The following is a 10,442-nucleotide window of genomic DNA, read 5'->3' on the forward strand; positions in this document are numbered from 1 at the left end:
ATTAGTAGGAAAATACAGGATATGTTGAGTTGCTTAATTGTAGAGGATAGATTTGGTGATCGCAAAACCGCAAGGCGTGGGGTCCGTAATATGAGATATTCAGGGTGACGCTCGTTGCTAGAGTATGAAGGTTATTGTACAGCAGTGATCGGCAAAAAAAAATTTTCATTATTTATTTTTTAATGTCAAAGCAATCATTAATAAGCCAAAATACAATATTAATTGCCAAAAAAATAAAAAATTTTTTCAACTTATTTTTATTTACCTAACAATTTGTAATTAATTTTAAAAAAAGATTATTTTTACAAAAATTATTAATGTTTTTTTAATTCTTAGAAAATTTAATAATAAATCGAGAATTAAAACTAATTTTTTATAAATAAATAATTAAATAAAAATAATTTCTAATTTTTCAAAAAATTAATAATTAAATAAAAATATTTTCTAATTTTTCAGAAAATTAACAATTAAATAAAAATAATTTTTTATCCTTGACTCTGAAACAAGTTGTTTTGGCAAAAACAAGCATGAACATATGAGGTAACTGACAATATTACAATCAGAGATACTAGACAAGACGAAGAGAACATCATAAAGTTCTTGATTACACTTATTTTACACATTAATGATAAAGCGAAAAATTGTTTTAAGAATGCCAACATTCTTTGAACAACTAAAAAAATAATTGTGAAGATTGTGAGAAAATATATCTATTAATTAACCTAGTCGATATTTATTAGATTATATTAATGAGTATAAAGCTGTTGTTCTTAAATTTTCCTTCTCTTTGAGTGTGCATATAACATGAAATTTTTGTAAATTTATGAATGTATTCGAAGTTTCAATTTTATATTCAGAAGTACTAAATAAAGCGAAGTCAATGATTAAAAAATTATATTTATATTATCACACAGTTATCATTAAATTAGTCAACACGGCAATAAATGTGTACATATTTGACTTACAAGAATAATTTATTAACTATTACTTATATATTAATAGAGGAAAGTCCCCTATTATGAGACAGGATTCTAATATGAGATATGTTAAGCTAAAAGGCCCTATATAGGCCCCATCTGTTGATTCCACCATGAAAAAACTCCGCCATCTCATATTAGGATCCTATCTCATAATAGGGGACTTTCCTCTATTGTATAAACGTATCAGCAGATACAGCGTATTTATTCTCCAAGAAGTTTTCAATCAAGATTATTTATCATGTCTCATCTCTCTCTTCTCTCATCTCTCATCTCTCAAATATATTTTCTAATAATTATCAAATAATTTACTTTTTAAAAATTACTAATTTTTCAAAAAATTAAAAATATTTTTTCCCAAATAAGTAATTTTTTTAAAAATTGACAATTTATTTTATATAATTGCCAATTTTTAAATTATAAGCAATATATTTCTGATTATTTATAAATTTTTCAAACAGAGTATTACATTTTCAATTAATTAATAATTTTTTTAAATTTAGAGCTTAGTATTTTATTAATTACCAATTTTTTGTTAATTAAAATTAAAAACATTAAAATTTTTTATTTTTGATTAATTACAAATAACCGCCGATATCATTACTAAAAACAGAATTTTTGCCGATCACTGTTGTACAGTAATAAAAAGAGGGAAAATACTGTGTTAAAGTTAAGGGAAGGTTCATACGAACTTATAAAAGTGTGCTGATGGTGATCGCATGCTCATGCTGGGCGCACACTGGCTGCGCTGGAAATATTGAGTATAAGTGGGTTTGCGATTATTGCAAATAAGCTTCTCCATTACATTTGTATTTCAGAGACATTAAATGAAGTTTTCTAATTGCAATACCGATGTATTTTGCTCTTTTTTTAGCGATTTCTCGGGGTATCTCATATTAGGAGCACACTTTTTCGATTTTGCATGAAGCTCATTTTTTACCTTTTTCTAATTTTCAGAAAAATTAATATTTAAATTAGATTTTACATTTCAGCATCTTACAGCTTATTAAATTCCCTTCAAAATCCCTACTAAATCAGTTTTTTTTATTTTTTAACTGCAATATCATTCCGATTTTAATGAAATTCAGAGAAGAGTAGCTATGTTTTAAAAGGACCATTTTTGCGATTTTTTATTCGTTATTCCTCTTAAGATAAACATTAAAAAATGCAACGTGAGCAACATACCCCTAGGGTCATTTAGCCCCGGTCTCCCCTATCAAAACGCGTTGAATATTATGAATTAATATTTGACAAGAAAGTTCGCTATAATTCTAATCAAATTCCACACATATGTACAATTTTAAATCAATATTCTACCAATTAACAATTTTTAAACAATTTATCCTGATGATTTTCCGCGGTTCTAACGATTATTTTTATCCAAAACCAAATATATTTCCTTCGATAACAAATTGGCAATCAATACATATAGTTTCACTACGTTTCAACCCAGGATTCGGGTCCTTATCAAGTGATCTGATGAGGGAAAGAGAACCATCGCCGACACATTCTCAGTCTAATGCTTATGAAATTTTGACCGAAACATCATACGTGCAAGGACAGAGAATGTCCCACGACGGCACCATTCCACTTACTTTGTGATTATTTTTATTCTACTGACAATGTGTTTTAGTTGAAAACTTGTTATCTCAACAGTTTCTTCACGTTCTGATACCACTTCTTTTCTCACTTTCGACTTTGTTATCATGCTGGATAAAATATTGTAAATTAAGTCGTGAGACGTATTGCCACCTTTGCTTTTCATGTATAATACCTACAAAATTAATTTGATGTTTACTTTCTACATGTGTTGTCAAGCTCGTAGTCCTTAGTGCATAATCCTTTTTTGTGAAATTACATAGTTTGCATTTTGCCGTACCACCTGAGATCGTATAACAATTCCGTACTTTGTATGGTACGGGGGTCTTTATATCAAATATCTGATGATCTGATCTTAAGTGGGCTTCTAATTTGTTTAATATAGAAAAGTTGCTTCCCTCAATTTTAATTTCACAACGATTGTACTTTGCCAACCCATCTTTTGTATCTTTGTAATAATACCACAACTCCCTTGGATTCGTCATTATATCCGTGTTGCAGGGCGTCTATTACTTTTCGAAGTTAAATTAAATTGGTTTCACGTAGCAAGACTGCTACGTGTGTGTGTGAGTCGTAAGGTTTCTGAATAAGGTTTGTTGCCAAACAACCTCTTATTTTATCGCAATCTGTAAATATGTGCGAGTTTTTTTACGATTTCTCTTTGTCAGCGATCTATTTAGATATGTCAAACGATGCCTATTCATGCGTTGGAAGGGCCAGCAACAGGCTCCACATTTAGATCAGCCACCAATTGTTCGAGTTGTCGGCATTATCGGCTTTCTATTAAACCATTCCATTTTGCCATATAAAGGTATTATCACTCTGGCGGGCACAGAAAATATTTAATATTATGAAATCATATTATAATAATATCATAATTCTAAATTACTATAATATTAAATATAAACCGGCTATTTTGTATTTTATGATTAAGAAATACATAAAACGCATCGCTACGGAAATAACGAATTTTAAGAAAATCAAATTTATATGAAAGAGATAACCTTTTTTCTCTTATCTCATCGCAATCTGGTGATAATATCGCAGCTAAACCATTTGCTTTCGTATGCTCTGGTTTAATTGCTCTAAAATAAGCGCTTACTCAGACACGACGCCTTTAACTCGGCTTAATCGTAAGTCAGTCTGTCTCATATAAAAATACATGTAAAAATAGAGGTCAGTATCAATATTGATTCTTTATTTTTTACTTTCCAATTCAATAATACGTTTCTTCATGCAAGTTATTTGTTCCTCGTATATTTTTAGACGAATATTGGCTTGCGTTAATTCCATCCGCAAATGATTCTTTTCAGTTGACACATTAAGCAAATTCTTCTTCAGATTGTTGTATTCAGTAGAATCAATTAATTTATTTTGTATTTATATACAACGTGCATACTGTTGCTCAACGGAAACCGCCAGAAGGTGGTGGTCTTTTCCGTCAAGAAGGAAATGCAAGGAATTGTTAATTTATTATTTATTATTAAGAAACCGTTTTTCTTCAATAGTATTCTTGTTTACCCCTCCTTGTGACTTAGAGTACGCCCATGCGCCTGAAAAGGGTTTTTCCAGATAATCTTTACTCACACGAGGGTGTGAGTGAAGACCTAGTCCCCACCTCCCATATAACTCCGATGCCATTGCTAGAACAGTCCCAGGCACTGTGTCTGTACACATTTCATTCAACATTATATTTAGGGCATCTATTATATCTGATCTGACATTGTTCATATTAGCCGTTGTAAACCACCCGTGCCACAACTGTGTCGCAAAGTCTATTCCGATGCCATTCTGTCCGATCATGGGCACATGTACTCCCCCTATGAATACTGATGCTGGGGCGTTACTCGAACTACAATCCATGAGGACCATTAACACTTTTCTCGGTCCAGGTATTCGCACCGAGTTTATTTTAGGCATGGTCGTTGTGAACCCTTCTCGGTAGGGTAGCCAGTCTGCTCCTAACCACGTAGTTTCATGTATCCAATTCACGTTCCCTGACCATAACTGTGAATCCATGTATGCCGCTAAATAAGGAATTAAGCACCATCTCCCCAACATTTCACTGCGTACCGGTACCATTGTCCATTCTTCATCGAGAGTGGAGTAATTCCATGACGGATAGGGTACTATCTTGTTTAATGCCATCGCCAGTGCAGTGTCAATCGGGGCAGCGGTGATCCAGAATTCCTTCTCCACATCATAGCTTCTTATTTCCATACCTATCTTAGTGGTCGATTGTACACGCCGTACAAATTGAGATGTGACTGGATCATTTTGATACAAATCCGGTTCAAGGCTTAGACCCATACAAAGTAATCTAAGTAAAGCTGCTTGTTCACATGCAGTGTCTGTCGTTGTGTTTAGCCATTTTGCTAAACTTAGTAGAGATGCACCATCTCTTATCACTGGTGCTTTTACTATGTTGTTTAGTGCGCCTTGAGCGTGGGTAGCGCTGAGTTTCTCTCGCATTGCCAAGTATTCCGGTGAGAAAGAAATGCGTTCCGATATTGCATTTGCTGGCATTTGGTTTACACTCACAATGCTTACAGGAATCATCAACGAAGATATAAATGATGAACCTTTCACTATATTATTTTCAGAATACTGAGCGGTTGTGGCATTTATTTGTGTGGCTAAAATTGGGTCTCTTATTGTTGAGGCAATCACTACTTTATTATCCTCAGTATCCCATAAATAGTAGCCGTCGTCTATCCCTTGTTGCTCCAAGTATCCCAATCCAGTCGAGGGTGGTTTATTTGTATATCGGGCCTTGACTGATGACAATGTTGGGATCTTTTGCTTCTTTAATGGTGGCATCGAACACTGAGCCACGAGATATGATCTGCTCAAACAAGCATATGTCACTTGGCTGTAGGTTTTACACCCGGGATACGCAATGGTGTCTTTTGGATCCGGGGCACCCATCAAACCCACATCGTTTGGTCCAACCTTTTTCATAGGAGCGACCAATTTCACTGACAGTAATGCTGTTGATTTGTCATGAATTATGCATTCATGGTGGTGTACTTTACTTACATCCAATACTGCTTTTTGCTCTGGTTTCAAGTTTTCTGGTGTTGCCCCACCAGTATTCTCTACTTCCAACTTCGCAATCTCTGTGGTTTTTTCAGCCATTCTCGCAGATCACTCTCTCTGAGGGTTTTTTTACGTGGTCCCTCTCCACTGGGTCTTTTAAAACTCCTTGTATTTCTTTTGCATTTACCCCCAATCCCAATATCCAACACGTGTTTTCCAACTCTCTGACATCTTTTTCAATGTGTTCAATCCGGTTTTTTAAACTTTCAATCTCTTTTTTTAAACAATAAGTATGAAATTTTATGTATTTATTTTCTTTCTTTAAGTTTTCAATCTCTGCTTGATGACGGTTTTTCAAACTTCCAATCTCTTTTTTTAAGTTTTCAATCTCCGCTTTAGGATTACAAGTCGAAAGCAATCTGGTCATCTTCGATTGCGTCAGCAAAACAAAGCGAAATGACCTTTTCAGAGCCATATCTCTACAACAAAAACAGAATAAAAATGGAAAAATAAAATTTTCTGAGACTTTTCTGACTTGGTTTAAAATGTCTCCTAACGATTACATATACTGCGTTCGGCAATACAAATTTGAGGCGTCGGAGTGCTCTTTATAGGCAATGCCGAACGATTTGCGAGGTAAAAGAGCACTCTGACGCCTCAGATTTGTATTTCCGAACGCATTTTTATCATTTTTACTTCTTTCTGTTCTTCATTTCTACTTAATATCTTTTATGTAAGGGCGCAGTGTGGTCTAGTGGTAAAGCGCCAGACTCATAACCCCGAGGTACCGGGTTTGAGTCCATCTGATCACAGGAATTTTTTCCACCAGTATATTCCAGACTGCGCCCCGCCGCACGAGTGGGGCTCGTGCGGAGAAACGGTCCCATCGTAGGCAATTAATTAAGACCCCCAAAAGCTTGGGACTAAAGTACCTAAAGACACCAGGATTTGGAAAAGTGCTAGAGTGACAGACCTGATAAACCTGGTACTAGGCTAAGGGCTGGTCCCAAAACACCTAGCAAAGAAAGAGTGGGAGGTACAAAGGATCTTAGGATCTAGGTACCATCGGGGGCTCAAGTAGAAACCCCCACTTACTACTACTACTACTACTATCTTTTATGTATAAAATATATTTCCATTTCATTTTTAAGTACGAAAAGGGACATAAGCGGCGAGATATAATATACACATATAGGCATGATTCTCGCGGCGCGGCGGCGCCCGAAGCCGGCCGATCGCGCTCCGAAGCCGGCCGAACGCCGAGCGCACACGTACACGGCTGCTCGCTTGTGTGCGTATGCTGTAAGCAGCTTGAAATTGGCATCTCTGAATAGCTATTCTATGAATTCTCTACTGAAAGCTCAATTGTCTTTAGATATTGACTGTTTTATTACTACATTTATTTTAGAGCTTTTGGTATTTTAATAAGTTTTTAAATATGTACTTACTCGTTTTTCTAATTGAAATGGTTTTTTTCTACATGTGTTGTTAAACTTTGAGTCCTTAGTGCATAATCCTTTTTTATGAAAGGACATAGTTTGCATTTTGCCGTACTACCTGAGATCGTAAAATAATTCCGTACTTTGTACGGTACGGGGATTTTCACACAGATCTTATGCTCGCGCTGTAAGTGTTGTTTTAATTTATTTAATATTTATGGCTCGCCAACATTCTCTGGACACAGATTGCACTTTGCCAACCCATCTTCTATGTCTCTAAAGTAATACCACAACTCGCTTGGGTTCGCCATTATATCCGTCTTGGGTTTGCAGGGCGTCTATTACTAAATGTGCAGAACTGATATGTACAGAACTGATCTTAACAAGCGTTTGAAATATGTGAGATCTAGATTCTGGAAATATCGAAAGCGCTCTATCACGTGATCGATATACAGGTGACATGCCTCGACCGCGTGTGTATGCGTGCCGGGCCTGTCGAAAGTACGGGTCGGAGCGGCAGTCATCTACCGGTCGCCGAACGATTTAATGTACTCGTTATGTATTGAGAATAAAATTATTTAGAATAAAGTATATCACAGTAATTTAAATTTGCCTAACTACCAGATTGTACAGTCCTATCTTTGTTTATCCCATTACTGATTTTAAACTTACGGTAAAACACACACAACGCTTACACATGACAATTGAAAATAGCGAAAACAGGTAGACATACAGTAAAAATTAAAATTAATTTAATTTTGAAAATGCTCTTCTATAAAATTATATTTTTCTTACATGTGTTTCTTTGTCTTTAACCTTTAGAGGCCGAGGGTGGTCAAAATATCGACCACCCAAAAAACACAAGCTATTTGATGTTTTCAGGCAAGTGTGTTGAATAAGGGAAAAATAGTAAAAAAAAAAAAACTCTTCAAGTCCTTTTCCCGGCCTCTAAAGGTTAAGAAACTAATATGTGTATAGAAAAACATAAGGAATACATATAAGTAAAGAAGTTTTAAAGTATTGAATGAATTTTAAAAGACTTTTTAGAAATACTTATTTAGAAATGTGGATAGACTTCGAATCAGCCGTCAGATGTTAAAAAAATTATAATTTCATTAAAAGTTTCAACAATCAAATTTATAAACTGTCTATATCTGTCCATATTGTTTCCATAAAAAAAGAAATCGTGCGCTAAAACTTCAATAACTCATATGATTATTTAATTCGCTCGAATACTTTACTTTCTAATGAACTATACCGAGAGAACTTTTACGTCTGTTTAATTTTTCCTACGAGCTGTATTGCGGATCTTACATTTATACGCTGACAATCTTTTATATCTATTTAAGACCTGTCTTTTTGCCGTGACCACAGTAAATCGTAAACGTCGGAGACGAGAAATCACAAATATTTCTCTCGCAATGTACATCGAAGTAATTTAATGTTTTCATATGGCACCGCTCGCTTTCGATAATAGAAACTGATAAAATATGCCGGAAACTCCCCCTTTTTTTCTATTATTCTACATAATTCAATCTGCATGTCCCAGTTACAATTAACAATTACTTAGTGTAACAATTAAGATATTTAAAATAAGTGAGTTATATCGAGATTATGAAATAAAGCAAAAAATGGGCGATAAAGTTGGCTCATCGGAAAATATTTAATATGTAATAAATAGATTATATATTTAACGTTTAGTTATAAAAATAATTACGTATTACTAGTCGGTGTACCATTTGATACAGACCTTGACTTGACAAAATTATTGAACTTATCGTTATCGTTCATTCAGTGTGGTTATTATATTATTATAATAGTTTCTTACGATTCTATAAAACCCATAAAGCTCATAACGTACTAAATTAACCCTTTCACACGACGGCGGAGCCGCCACTATATATTACCGCTGTACAGAAAAACGAGCCGAGAGTGTCCATTTTACGACGGATAGAGTCCGTGATGAGTTGGCATAGATTTTGCTTTTATCAATGTTTACACATCATAATTTTGTATCGATACCTTAAGCGCACGTCTGTTAATTAGATAGAAAATTTGCCACAGTTTTAGCGATTATTAACAATGTTAATAATTTTCTATCTAATTAACAGACGTGCGCCTAAGGCATCGATGCACAGGCCCGAAGTACAAAAATCTGTCGTTCATCCGTCGCGACTGGCGTTGTTTACTAATTAAAAATCCGTCACTGTCCACCAGCTCTCGCGACATAAAATTTTTGTATTCACTTACGTGTTTTTCGCGTATCCACTCTGCACAACAGGTTTCCGTACTGTCAGAGACAATACGTCCGCGTTGCACCTAAATGTTTCAAGTGATTTTCGTCGACAGCGCCCGACGGCACGACATGAAATTTACGACGAGATCTACGGATCTGTGAAGTTGGCATGACATTTTACGAACTTAAAAAAAAATACTAAGAGTTCTAATAGCACTTTTCATAGTTCTACAGTTCCTGAAAAAAATTAAAAAGGGTTCCGCTTTTATACTTACATTATAAAAAATCGAAATTGAAAAAATGTGTTAACTTCGCGAATCTAGTACAGCACTCCTCTGAAGTACCAAACGCGTTGAATATTACAATAGTCTAGTTTACACCAATCACTTGATACGCGTATTAAATAGTAAATAACTAGTAAATTAGTTTGATTATTGGTTGTTCAGCTCAAATATACTATTTGATACGCGTATCAAGAGATCGGCGTAAACTAGGCCAGTATTTGACGCAAGTTCCCGATAGTTCTGATCGAATTCCACATATAACATACACTTTCAGATCGATATTCTATCTTTGGTTTATTTAGGATAGCGCGTGAATGTAGGAGGAAGATTGTGAGGCGAATATTAAGTATTATAATGTCTTTGAAATGTAGCCTGATTTATTGTTCGCGACTATACAGTTGACCTCTCTGTCTGTAAGATCTCGCTTCTAATATTCACACGACCGCGCGTTAGCAAGTCCAAAAGTCGAATGCCGGCGGTCGCGTCTTTGTTAACCGTCTCGATTATTGTCCCTTCTGAGGACGACGTGCTCTTCTAGACTCTTCACGAAATTCGAGAAAAGTCCGTCCGCGTTTATCTCGGTCGCGGTCACGCTTCCGACGGCTCTGATAGTTCGCCCGCCGCGACCGCGCACACCCCGGATGCACCTATCTGTCATTGCATCGCCGCATCACATCGCGAGAGATGTCGGCCTTACATTTAAACGCTTTCCGCTAAGTTTGCAATCCGGGGGTTTAACGATTCTTAGTATACTGTTCACATGATTCTTCACTGTGTTTGTGTCTATTATTAGCGTTTACCTTTGCGCGAGCGTTTGAATCGTTCACCCGGCGGTGACGAGTGTGTCGATGTAATTGCTACATACCAA

The sequence above is a fragment of the Temnothorax nylanderi genome, unplaced genomic scaffold (assembly GCF_030848795.1).
Source record: "Temnothorax nylanderi isolate EJ_2023f unplaced genomic scaffold, tnyl_v1.0 TNYL_tig0520_pilon, whole genome shotgun sequence".
In the NCBI taxonomy this organism is placed as follows: domain Eukaryota; kingdom Metazoa; phylum Arthropoda; class Insecta; order Hymenoptera; family Formicidae; genus Temnothorax; species Temnothorax nylanderi.